General features: G+C 34.6%; 1 long non-coding RNA gene across 1 annotated transcript; it reads right to left on the bottom strand.

Annotated features, from left to right (window-relative positions):
* Window positions 1–1,414: 1,414 nt before the first annotated feature.
* Window positions 1,415–7,685, bottom strand: LOC110804819 (uncharacterized). Its single transcript, XR_002537835.2, has 4 exons — window positions 7,356–7,685; window positions 5,495–5,608; window positions 4,555–4,639; window positions 1,415–1,637 (listed from the first exon to the last, which is right to left on the bottom strand). It is a non-coding gene; the product is annotated as an uncharacterized lncRNA (long non-coding RNA).
* Window positions 7,686–13,299: the final 5,614 nt, after the last annotated feature.

Here is a 13,299-nt window from a genome sequence, read left to right as displayed (position 1 = left end):
CCATTATTTTTTTTCTTTTTTTAACCTTTTTGTTTATAATATAGAATTTGCAATTGCACCCACTTCTTTCACCCTTCTTTTTCGTCCACTTTGGAGTTTGGAATAAAAAGTTAGTTAGTCAAGCATATCTAACCAAAACAAAGGGTACCATTATTGTCAATAAACTATTAATTTATACGGATTGAAAATAGATGACACAATATTTATGTAAACTAAATTAGTAATCCGCATGATATAAAAAATTACCTGCATAGATTCGTATTCACTTGTATTTTCATATAATTTTTTATGCTTTTTCATTTTTCCTTAGTCATTTATTGACCTACTCAACTATCGGTCTGTTATTGACCTACGACCCACTTTGATCCGTACATTACTAACCCGCTAAATTGAAACTTTTATTAGCTTACCGTTTCTTACTCATACCGATTTGACCCGAACGAAGTCTGGTTGTATAACGTATCTAATTGTTGAAGTTCCAATATTAATTTTATATTCCATCATATACTTCCTCCGTATTTATTTGGGAGTCACACTTTTCATTTCCGTCTGTATTTCATTAGGAGTTACACTTTCATTTTAAGTAACTATCTTTTTTAATACAATGTGTAAATGTTTGTAGTTAAAATAAAACAACCACTATATTTTCTGTATCTACAATTTCTAATAAAATAATTTTATTTATAAATATATGTTAGTCCAACTTAGTAATTTATCTGTTATGGAAAAAAGTAGTTTATTTTAGTAGCAGGTAAATGAACAAACAACCATTGATGATGTAACACCATCTTTAGTTTCTAAAGCTTCAAGATAGATGTCTTCTGGAATCACCTTTTCTTTCTCTGTTGGTCCCCTAAAGAAAGATATCGCAAGTGTTGGTTTACTATTATCATCATCAATTTGCGGGGTCAAGTGTTGGTTGACTATAACTTCAAGTGCGGGCTCATTTTAAGGGTTTTAGTGCGGGCTTTTACATGTGCAGCACATGGCCTGCCTGCACTTAATGTTTCTCAAGTGCTGCCAAAATATTGGCAGCACTTGATGTTTCACGTGCTGCCAATTTGAAAAATGGGCCTGCACTTGACATATTTTGTGCTGCCAATTTTAGAATATTAGCCCGCACTTGACATATTTGGTGTTGCCAATTTTAAAAATGAGCTCGCACATGACATATTTAGTGCTGCCAAATTTGAAAATGAGCCCGCACTTGACATAGAAATGGGCAGCACAAGCATAAAAATGAGCGGCACTTGATATATAAATGAGCCGCACTTGGCTTATTAATGAGCCGCACTTGGCTTATAAATGAGCCGCACTTTGCCAATAAATGAGCCGCACATGATCTAGATTTGTCGTATAACCGATTTCCCTGCTACATATTACAATTGGACCACGCCATTGATTACCCTCCATAAGTCACATAAAAAGTATCCAATTATATAGATAATTAAATTAAATAGTATATAATTGTAAATATAAAAGTCGATTACATTACAATCATATGAAAAACTAGCATCCATATTTAACATTCATTACAAGAAAATATCAAAGACAATCACTGGTAATGAAGTTTGCCAGCATTTCTCGAACTTCATCTCCTCAAAGGTGAAAGGCCGCTCCCTTGGATTATTGAAAACCTTAAAAAGATCGACCATCAAAAAATATATATACACTTTAGTTATATTATAAATATTGAATCGTACAATAAATTAAGACCTAATTTGTTCATAACAAAGAAATAATGAACCGTATAATAATAAAATTGGTTAATTTCGGTCCCAACTTTCATCTAGTGAACTAAAATGGGTGTTTTAAAGTCCTTCGATGTTTAATACACTTAGTTTTCTATTTCAAAGACTCATTCTCACCCATTTTGATGAAGTTATGCACATTTAAGCCTCGTTAGTTCATTATCGGTCACATTTTGACTAAAATGGCTAATTTCGGTCCCAACTTTCAACTAATGAACTTAAATAAGTATTTTAAAATCTTTCCATGTTTGAAAATCTTAGTTTTATGTTTTAAATACTAATTCTCACCCATTTTGGTGAAGTTATGCACATTTAAGACTCGTTTGATCATTATCGGTCACATTTTGACTAAAATGGCTAATTTCGGTCCCAACTTTCAACTAATGAACTTAAATGAGTATTTTAAAGTCTTTACATGTTTAATACACTTAGTTTTATGTTTTAAAGACTCATTCTCACCAATTATGGTGATGTTATGCACATTTAAGCCTCGTTAGTTCATTATCGGTCACATTTTAGCTAGAATGGCTTATTTCGGCACTAACTTTCAACTTATGAACTTAAATGAGTATTTTAAAGTATTTCCATGTTTGAAAATCTTAGTTTAATGTTTCAAATACTAATTCTCACCCATTTTGGTGAAGTTATGCACATTTAAGACTCGTTTGATCATTATCGGTCACATTTTGACTAAAATGGTTTTCAACTAATGAACTTAAGTCGGTATTTTAAAGTCTTTCCATGTTTGATACACTTAATTTTATGTTTCAAAGACTCATTATCACCCCCTTTTGGTGAATTTATGCACATTTAAGCCTCGTTGGTTCATTATCGGTCACATTTGGACTAAAATGGCTAATTTCAGTCCCAACTTTCAACTAATGAACTTAAATGAGTATTTTAAAGTCTTTCCATGTTTAATACACTTAGTTTTATGTTTCAAAGACTCATTCTCACCATTTTGGTGAATTATACACATTTAAGCTTCATTAGTTCATTATCAGTCACGTTTTGACTAAAATGACTTATTTCAGTTCCAACTTTCAACTAAAGAACTTAGATGAGTATTTTAAATTATTTCCATGAATAATACATTTAGTTTTATGTTTAAAAGACTCATTCTCACCCATTTTGGTGAAATTATGCACATTTAAGCCTCGTTAGTTCATTATCGGTCACATTTTGACTAATATGCCTGATTTCGGTCCCAACTTTCAACTAATGTACTTAAATCAGTATTTTAAAGTCTTTCAATGTTTGATACACTAAATTTTATGTTTCAAAGACTCATTCTCATTCATTTTGGTGAAGTTATGCACATTTAAGCCTCGTTAGTTCATTATCGATCACATTTTGACTAAAATGGCTAATTTCGGTCCCAACTTTCAACTAATGAACTGAAATGAGTATTTTAAAGTCTTTCCATTTTTAATACACTTAGTTTTATGTTTCAAAGACTCATTCACACCATTTTGGTGAAGTTATGCACATTTAAGCTTCGTTAGTTCATTATCGGTCACGTTTTGACTAAAATAACTTATTTCGGTTCCAACTTTCAACTAATGAACTTAAATAAATAATTTAAACCCTTTACAAGTTTAATACACTTAGTTTTATGTTTCAAAGACTCATTCTCACCCATTTCGGTAAAGTTATGCACATTTAAGCCTTGTTAGTTCATTATCGGTAACATTTTGACTAAAATGGCTTCGGTCCCAACTTTCAACTAATGAACTTAAATAAATATTTTGAACCGTTTTCAAGTTTAATACACTTGGATTTATGTTTCAAAGATTCATTATCACCTACTTCGGTCAAGTTATGCACATAAAAGACTCGTTTGATCATTATAAGTCAAACTTTCACTAAAATGGCTTATTTCGATCCCAACTTTTAACTAATGAACTCAAATGACTATTTTAAACCCTTTACAAGTTTAATACACTTATCTTTATGTTTGAAAGACTCTTTCTCACCCACTTTGGTCAATTTATGCACATATAAGACTCGTTTGATCATTATAGGTCAAATTTTCACTAAAATGGCTTATTTGATCAATATAGGTCATATCTTGTCTAAAATAAGTTATTTCGCTCCTAACTTTGAAATACTTAACTTAAATACCTACGCACATGTGCTAAAGGAATCAACCATGGGAGGTTATTAAACAAGTGCTAAAGAAATCAAATGATGTTTAAACTTAGCATATTCGACATATCGTGAACTAAAATAAAACAATTCCCAACTTAAAAAAAATAACACCTAAACTCCTTCAAACCAAACAAAATCGAGCATACAAGCTAAACAAAAAAACACAAACACTAGAAAGTTAAATGTGGTCAACTTTGATCATGAATGACCACCTGGTTGCACATAGAAGCAAAACATAAGCATATCAGAATAAAAACACAAGATCATAATAGAAGAAGTAGAACAAAATCAGATCAGAAACAGAAGATCAAGTCAAAATCATGTAGATCAGGTCAAACAGAAGAAGCATATCAAAATCACAGCAAGTATAGCAGAATAGCAGTAGAATCACAGCAGGTACAACAACAGAACCAGAATCACAGTAGGTATAGCAGCAAGCAGAATCGTATTGCAGCAGGCAAAACAACAAACACAAACGGGCACAGGCAAGGCCATAATGAATAGATATTGATTATCACAATATATACACCAACATAGAACTTCATTATTGAATAGAATTTATCTAGTGCATTAACTGATAAAAGATTGAGCAGCATACACATTGCCCTCAATGAGTGAATGAAAGTAAAAGAGAGAAAGATGAAGAGCTCACCGGGTGAACTAGTCTGCTTGAATACTTTGAACCGGCAGTGTGAATGTTCTTCCTGTCCAATTGCATACGTCATGGAGCATGTGAACTGTAGTGGATAAAAAATGTTGTAAGGCAGGTGGGTGAGAAAGTGAAGGATGCAACAAGAATGAAAGAAAAAGTAAGATGTGGCTGAACTAGTCAACTTTTGAATGCCACTGAATCATTATCGCCAGTAGCTGACTTGGTGAGGTTTTCTGCCATATAACGTGTCAGATGTACTTGAGCTGCGCTCAAGAACATGTGCTACTAGACTACCAGGTAATGAACTAATGTCGCAACAATCAAGGGATGAACATTAAAAAGAGAACTCTAGTAGATCCAGCAATGTATGCTTTCAAACCAGCAAGGTAACAAGATATATGCTCCACATTACTTTTAACATATCCATGCCACCATGGTACAATAAAGCAATAAGTAATACTCCCTCCACTTCACAACAAGTTTATTTATTTTTTATTAAAAACATATTAAAAAAATTAAACGTCATTTATACATTAACAGAAGTTAAATCAATTCAATACGGAGAGAGTATAAAACAACAAAATGTTCAAAACACGTATTTATGAATTCGGCAATGTGTTATTTAACAAGCGAGATATAGTGTATAAATAAAGCATGCAAACTAAAATCCACAATGAATTCCTTTCAAATCCATAATTATAGATGTATAACTGTACAAGTCATGAAGTTACAACAAATGAACCGTAGACATAAAATCAAATACTAAAGTGACGAGGAGAAACAAATAAGTAAACCAGTTTACAATTGACTGAAAATTTGCTAAGGATCTTTAGGGTCTTATATGTAGGTCCGATAAAAAGTAGGTCTTATAAGAAACATCAAATGTCCGCCTAGAGAGAGAGAGAGAGAGAGAGAGAGAGAGATTGAGAACAGAACATACCGCAGAGAGAACCACAGGCTCCGAAAAGTTAGGCTGCTAGCCTTAAGGCTTAGTATAACCTCTTACTAGTCCCATCTCCGCCCACATTCTTGCCTACAATCTATCTAGATGAAGCTGTTCAAGGAACATAGCAAGAAGATCTGATTAGGAGGGACACATTATTTTCAAAAGAAATATTATAATTTAGATAAAATGTATTGACTAAAAAGAAAGCAGAATAATCTGCTCAGCTGTCAAGTGAGAATATACCCAAGCAAAACTATAAAGGAGCACAATCGGCATGCCATTGATTTCTATATCTTGTCTTTCTAATATAGAAACAGACAAGACATTTTTTTTGTTTTTGATATAAACTCAGGAAGCACATTTAGAACTGTATGTCCTTAGAACACCTAACAGATAGGAGTTTCATACTGCAGGTGCATCAACATTCCAACTATCTTACAAATTGTTTCTCTTATGCTATGTTGTGCTTTACAGAGTCTCTAACATGTCGATATTTAAATATGTAATATAATAACTAGAAGCAGTAACAAGCTAGCTACCCACAATTGTAATTTAAATTAAGCCAATGTCAAAAAAGTACCTTCATGTTGGCACTAATGACATTATTGTTCTACAGTCTTGCTAGCTTGTCAACATCATCAATACCAACTACATCTATCTTGTTGTATACATATACACATTTTATGTATTTACGGTTCCCTTCAATCACATCAATCAGATCATCAACTGTTGTATCCTCATGAAATAACAGCTGAAGCCAGAGGGGAAAGGGCAATTAGTCAATAGGATGTCAAAACACACTTTAATCTACAGATTCATAAAGGTTATAGCAATAACCTATCTACAAATTTAATGATGCATCAACTCTCACCTTCTATAATACATTAGTCTCTGTATAATTCCAAGTATTTGGTTATGAATTACAAACTACTAGCCCTGTTTCATAATAAGCAAGTACATTCCATCATCTTAAATGAGGTCAAAGGGTATATATTGAGTCGGTTGCAGAACTATAAGATATCTAAACCCTAGTAATCATTATTCCAGAAACATTAAGTTGATCATTATAGAACCTTTTTGATGTATGAACCATTCATCTGGTTTCTTGCAATTTTCTTTTGAAGTTCAGCTACTTACTGTACACTAGACCAAGAGATATACGATGGACCCAATTAGAGGGACACATGACCAACTTACTCGACAAAGTAATATGGATAGGGACATAAGGTCTTTTAGGATTTATAAAAATTATCTAAGATTGTATATTGAACACCAAGAAATATAATAAGAGTGATTTGTCACAATCTCACAAAACCCCAAAAAATAGATTCATCATTAACCAAATGCAAATGAATTTTCCCCAGGCTCAATGTTACATGTTAACATGGTAGGGCACTAAACACTGATAGTAACCCTAAAAACAAGCTTTAAACTAAGCCTGAAACATGCCCGAGACATAAAACAAAGAGTAGAACTCAAACGACAATAACTTCAAAAAGCTTGTTTAAGCCAGTAGTATGCTTGCTTGTGTGGGCAGAACATGAACACACAAATATACGAATGAAACTCTAGTTAACAAATAGAGATTCCAGTTCAACTATAGCAATAATACCTAGTTTAGCAAATGTGAGAACGAAAACACTACATCAACACATACAACCCTATCATAACAAGATCTGATGCTTTATAAAATGTATTTAGAAAGCAATTGAATAAATTCAGAAATAATGAAATTTATTCAGAAACCAATTGAACAAATTAACGAAGAAATAGCAACAACGTTATTCAAAAATTTTAAACAGTAAAATTAACAATTTAGGGAAATGTTTCAAAAGTTAGGTTTTAAATTACAAACCTATAAGCGATGAGGAGGAGCTACACGTGTGTGCCTCGGCGGCGACAGGAAGAGGACAAATTTGGTGGTAGGGGAACAGCAGCGGCGACACGGCGGTGGGGGAACGGTAGCGGCGACGCAACGGTGGGGAACAGCATCGGGCGCGGCTAGTCGTGCGGTGTGTGCTGTGAATGTTGAATTTCGCAGCCAGAGAACCAGAGAGGGGAAGGAGCAGAGAAACCAGAGAGAGGAAGGGAAGGAGAAGGAGAGAGCATCGGGAAAATAAGAAAATGTTTGAGGCAAAAGCAGTAACCAGAGAAGAAGAGGAGGAGAGGCGGGAGATGAAATGTATTTGGTAAACATTTTTAGAAATATATTTTGTGCTGCTCGTTTGTAAACTGAGCCCGCACTTGAACTCAAGTGCTGCCAAATTTTTAACATGAGCCCGTACTTATAAATATGTATTTTTTTCTTTATTTTTTGTGGTATTAAGTGCTGCCCATTTAGTATATGAGCCGCACTTGAAGGGAAGCACATGAAATTTTTTCCTCTAGTGTCTATATTCTTTTAATTTGATTGTTTTCTTCATGATATGAATTTAGGGTTCTGTTTTTAAATTGAGTGAAAGCTTTTATATGTTCTTTGACTTTTCTAATTTGATACAGACTCTGCTTTTTAGATTCACTCAAGATGAAGTTGTCAATTTGATTTCTCCATTATAAATCGGTTGACTTAATTTCTCTTTAATCTGGGTCCTCTTAATAATAACTTAATTTGTAATTTCACTTCTTCTTTTCATTTTTCTTATTTGGTTCTATTTGGTCGTATACTTCAAATTTTGATGTTTTGTTCTTTGTTGCTGTGACAATCAAGCTAGGAAATTCATCTTCTCTCATTTAAAAGAAAAGGATGCAGAATTTAATTGAAACTAAGGTAAAATTTTGACGAAAATAATGCTGAAGGTAGTTGAAATGACCTTAATTCTTTATGGTTATAAGTAGATTTGATCTATTTTAGGTTGTACATTTCACTTTAATTTGAATTATGAGTTTATTATTTAGCCGATAGATTCCAACTTGTTCATACTTTTTTTCTTTTGCAGATTTATCAAAGGAACAAAGAACAAGAAAATCGACAAGCGCTTTTTTCGTTTCTATCATTTTCATCCCTATTTCTACTGAATTTCATTGTAAAGCAGGATCACTATGTTCATCATTTGTATATTAATTTATAAATAAGATATATGGAGTACCTTTTTATGATTAAAATTTCATATAATCAGTTGGGTTAAATTCATATAATTTCGTTTTTCTCGATCATTTGGGTTAAATTCCTTGAATTGTGTTATGATCGGCGCAGTTTCTAAATTATTTCTATAACTATATATAAAAGAGAACACATGGTTTGAGCATACAAACTATTTGCACAGTGCGTTCAAAGCTGAGGAGGTGTTGTCCATACCCCTCTCATCAATTCCTTTGGGTGACGAATTGGTTTGGAGCTACGACAAATCAGGTGAGTATACTGTTAAGTCAGGATATAACTTCATCACTTTCTATAAGGGAGTAGAAGGAAATGGTGGACAAGCGTCTGAAGAGTCGAGGTTGTGGCATTGGATACAAGTCCCGCCTAAGATTCGTGTGTTCATGTGGAGGCTTTGCAGTGGGGCATTGCCCACAGCGATTGGACTGCATAGAAGGATTGAAGGCATCTCGCCTTATTGCAGCAGGTGTGGGTGCGAGGAGGAATCAAACTTACATGCGGTTTGGGGTTGCAAGAAAATTGCGGGGGTATGGGAGTTGGAAGAGACGAGATGCATGTGGGATTGTCCAAAGGGGGGATCTGTGTGCGATTGGGCGGGGTGGTGGCTGTCAAAGTTACAAAGGGAGGATGCTAGCAAGATCGCAATAATAAAGTGGACTTTTTGGAATGAGAGAAATGCAGTATACCATGGAACCCAAGCACGACTTCCGGAAGAGGTGGTAGCAGCTGTTATCTCTTTGCACGCGGCCTATGGTGCAGCAAATGAGGGGGAGGAGGGAGGTGGGAAGGGTAAACAAGCAACGGGAAGTGCACAAAGGGGGTCAAGGAGGCGTGAGGAGGCCGTATTGAAACCTCCTGAAAGTGGTGCTATGAAGGTTAATGTGGATGGAGCCTTATTCAAGGATATAGGTTTGGGGATAGGGGTGGTTATTCGAGATGAGGGTGGTAGAGTTGTTCATGCTGCTTGCTTACAAACAAAGCAAAGGTGGGAAGTGGTCGTCGTAGAGGCCAAATCTATAGCCCTTAGGCTGAAGCTAGCTGCGCAAAGCAATGCCACAATGGTGGAAGTAGAATGCGATAATTTGCAGGTGGTCGATTTGATTAATGGTGCAGCAAGGATGGCTCGCAATTGGGAATGATTGTTCGAGAAATTATCTCATTAGCTAGTTGTTTCGATAGTGTTAAGTTTTCTCATATATTTAGAGAGGCCAATTTAGCGGCCCATACTATGGCTCACCTTAGCCCACTTGAATTTAATACTCGAGTGTGGATAGGGGGTTGTCCAAGTATATTAGATTATGTAATTGCGTCTGATTTTTGTTTAATGAATAATAACAACTAGCGGTACCACCCGTTTTCCCTCAAAAAAAAAAACTATTTGCACAGTGCTCTCTTTTTATAAAATTCCCTTTGAGTCCCTCCACTTATCATTTTCTCATTCCTCCTTTATTTAATTTTTTTTCCTCCTTTTTTGTGATAACTATGACCCTCCATTAGAACCCCACGTCCCCAACCTACCCAACTAATTGTCATTGATGGTCCTCTTTTTCATCTAATGTAGGCACGTGTCGAGTAATTAATAATATCATTGGTTACATTGTTTCTGTTTGTTGTCATCTTTGGGCTTAATAAAACATCTTACAGATCAATAAATTTAACGTTAATTAATGCATTTGATTGCTTTTATTTATTATAAAGACTTCGTACTCTCTTCGTCCCTAAAACATTGTCTCATACACTATAAATGGATTTTCGATCCTATTTGTTTGCCCCATACCTTATTTAGTTAATGGTCTTCACATGTCTCTCCTTACATATTATAATTTAATCTAACTAAAGCTAAATCTATTTACTCATTTGCTTTTGATTATACTTAATTCATATTCTACATATAAAGAGAGTTGATGGTTTTGACTTAAAGGTCATTTTTACAATGTACTCTTTTCCAATAATTCCTTCCTTGTCCCATGCCAACAAATTCTTTGTTCATCCTTTTCATTAACTCTGGACATGTGTCTGCCAACATGTCTTTCTGCCATTATTTGTTTTCTTTTTTTAACCTTTTTGTTCATACTATAGAATTTGCAATTGCACCCACTTCTTTCACCCTTCTTTTTCATCCACTTTGGAGTTTGGAATAAAAAGTTAGTTAGTCAAGCATATCTGACCAAAACAAAGGGTACCATTATTGTCAATAAACATAATTTATACGGATCGAAAATAGATAACACAATATTTATGTAAACTAAATTAGTAATCCGCATGATATAAAAAATTACCTGCATAGATTCGTATTCACTTGTATTTTCATATAATTTTTTCCGCTTTTTTATTTTTCCTTAGTCATTTATTCACCTACTCCACTATTGGTCTATTATTGACCTACGACCCACTTTGATCCGTACATTACTAACCCGCTAAAATGAAACTTTTATTAGCTTACCGTTTCTTACTCATACCGATTTGACCCGAACGAAGTCTGGTTGTATAACGTATCTTAAGCTAATGGTTGATGTTCCAATGTTAATTTTATATTCCATCATATACTTCCTCCGTATTTATTTGGGAGTCACACTTTTCATTTCCGTCTGTATTTCATTAGGAGTTACACTTTCATCTTAAGTAACTATCTTTTTAAATACAATGTGTAAATGTTTGTAGTTAAAATAAAACAACCACTATGTTTTCTGTATCTACAATTTATAATAAAATAATGTTATTTATAAATATATATTAGTCCAACTTAGTAATTTATCTGTTATGGAAAAAAGTAGTTTATTTTAGTAGCAGGTAAATGAACAAACAACCATTGATGATGTAACGCCATCTTTAGTTTCTAAAGCTTCAAAATAGATGTCTTCTGGAATCACCTGTTCTTTCTCTGTTGGTCCCCTAAAGAAAGATATCGCAAGTGTTGGTTGACTATTATCATCATCAATTTGCGAGTAAAAAAATATTAACCGTTAGTTGTCATGAAATAAATTATGCTTAAAGGACAAGTTAACAAACATCTTGATACTTTAACTAAAGTGATTTTTAACATTACCTATTGATCGTATAACTCTCTTGAAGTTATGTTCTTTTTTGAGATATATATTGACTGCTACAGCAAATCTATCAAGTATTTCAACCGTCGATTAACCAAGTTGGCTGCCGCGTGTGTAGCACTCGGAGGCCCAACTAGTCTTTTTAAACAAAAATGAAGAATCCATACCAAGGTATACAAAACGCTTATCCAAACCGTCCTATAAACTTTAGAGATCGCTTAGCTGAAGAACGCTCCTAAGGCGTATAGTGAGGATCTAGGTTTATGTACAACTGTTATTTATTTGAATAATATTAAAAAGGGGTAGAATATAGAACGGTTGTGTAAAAGAACTGTTTTCTATCTCAATATTAAACATTAAGGTTAAAGTACGCCTATGTACGAAAGAGGTTCTCTATCTCAATATTTAACAGGAACAATAGAGGACGGTTATGTACGGAAGATGCGCTCTATTATAATGTATAGGGGACGGTTATGTACGTTAACCGTTCTATATTCCTTTTTTATTTTCTGATTTTAAGAAGGGAATAGAGGACGCTTATCCCTTGTTACTGTACTGTATGACTAGGTTGAAGGAAATAATGCCCTTGGTCCAAGTATGCATTTAATGTTAAATCTAATAAATGCGGTTCAGTATTAATTAACAAGTTAATAATTCAGTGAGATCAAGTGAGCTGAATGCCTAGCTAGAGGCCGCTTCAGTTCAAGTGGAATTAATGATATTAATCCACAGCTTACTCTTGACTGAACCCGTAGGGTCACACAAACAGTACGTAAACGGATAAAGTATTTAATGGCATTAAATACTCCATCTATGGATATTCGGAATCGACGGATCTTGGTTTCAGTGGGAGCTGAGATCGTCAAAGACAAGTAAATGAATACTACGGAAGCGATGATATTGCCGGAAACGGAAATATGGATCGTATCGGAAATATAAATATTATCCAAGTCGTAGATGTTGCCGGAAACGGAAATATGGATCGTATCGGAAATTTTGCCGGAAACGGAAATATTGTCAGAATCGGAAATATTTTCGGAATCGGAAAATAATTCCGGAAACGGAAATATTAAATATTTGTTCGAAACGGAAATTAATTCCGGAATCGGAAATGTTAAATATTGTTCCTATCGGAAATGAATTCCGGAATCGGGAATTTAACCGGAAGCGCATCGTACGAATTAGCATCAGACGAGACTTGCTAGACGAAGGCCCAGCACGAAGCCAGGCCTGCGTCCAGCAAGCCATGCGCATCAACACAACGCAGCAAAGCCTCGCCATGCCTAGCGCAAGGCCAGGCCCAGCAAGGCCATGGTGCGCGCGCGAGCTCGTGGGCTGCGGGCTGTGCTGCTCGCGTGGGCCGCAAGGCTTGCTCGGGCTGTTCGGCTCGTGCTCGTGCTCGTGCTCGTGCAACTCTTGTGTTCAATACAAATCCTAAAGCTAATGGAATTTGTTCTATGATTAAATCCTAATCATAATAATGATAGAATTTGTTTAATAGAGTTTTAATAAGATTCTAATTAAACAAATTGGTATCCTAATAGGATTCTAAATCCTTTTCCATGACTCTATAAATATGTGCCCAGGTTCACAAATTTATACAAAAGTTTTCAAGTATTCAAGGGTAAGATTTTCAAGCAAAAAATCAGCCAAAC

Source organism: Spinacia oleracea, chromosome 4, assembly GCF_020520425.1.
Source record: "Spinacia oleracea cultivar Varoflay chromosome 4, BTI_SOV_V1, whole genome shotgun sequence".
Classification (NCBI taxonomy): Eukaryota; Viridiplantae; Streptophyta; class Magnoliopsida; order Caryophyllales; family Amaranthaceae; genus Spinacia; species Spinacia oleracea.
Note: the sequence above shows the minus strand (reverse complement) of the source record. Positions and strands in the feature narration are given on the sequence as shown.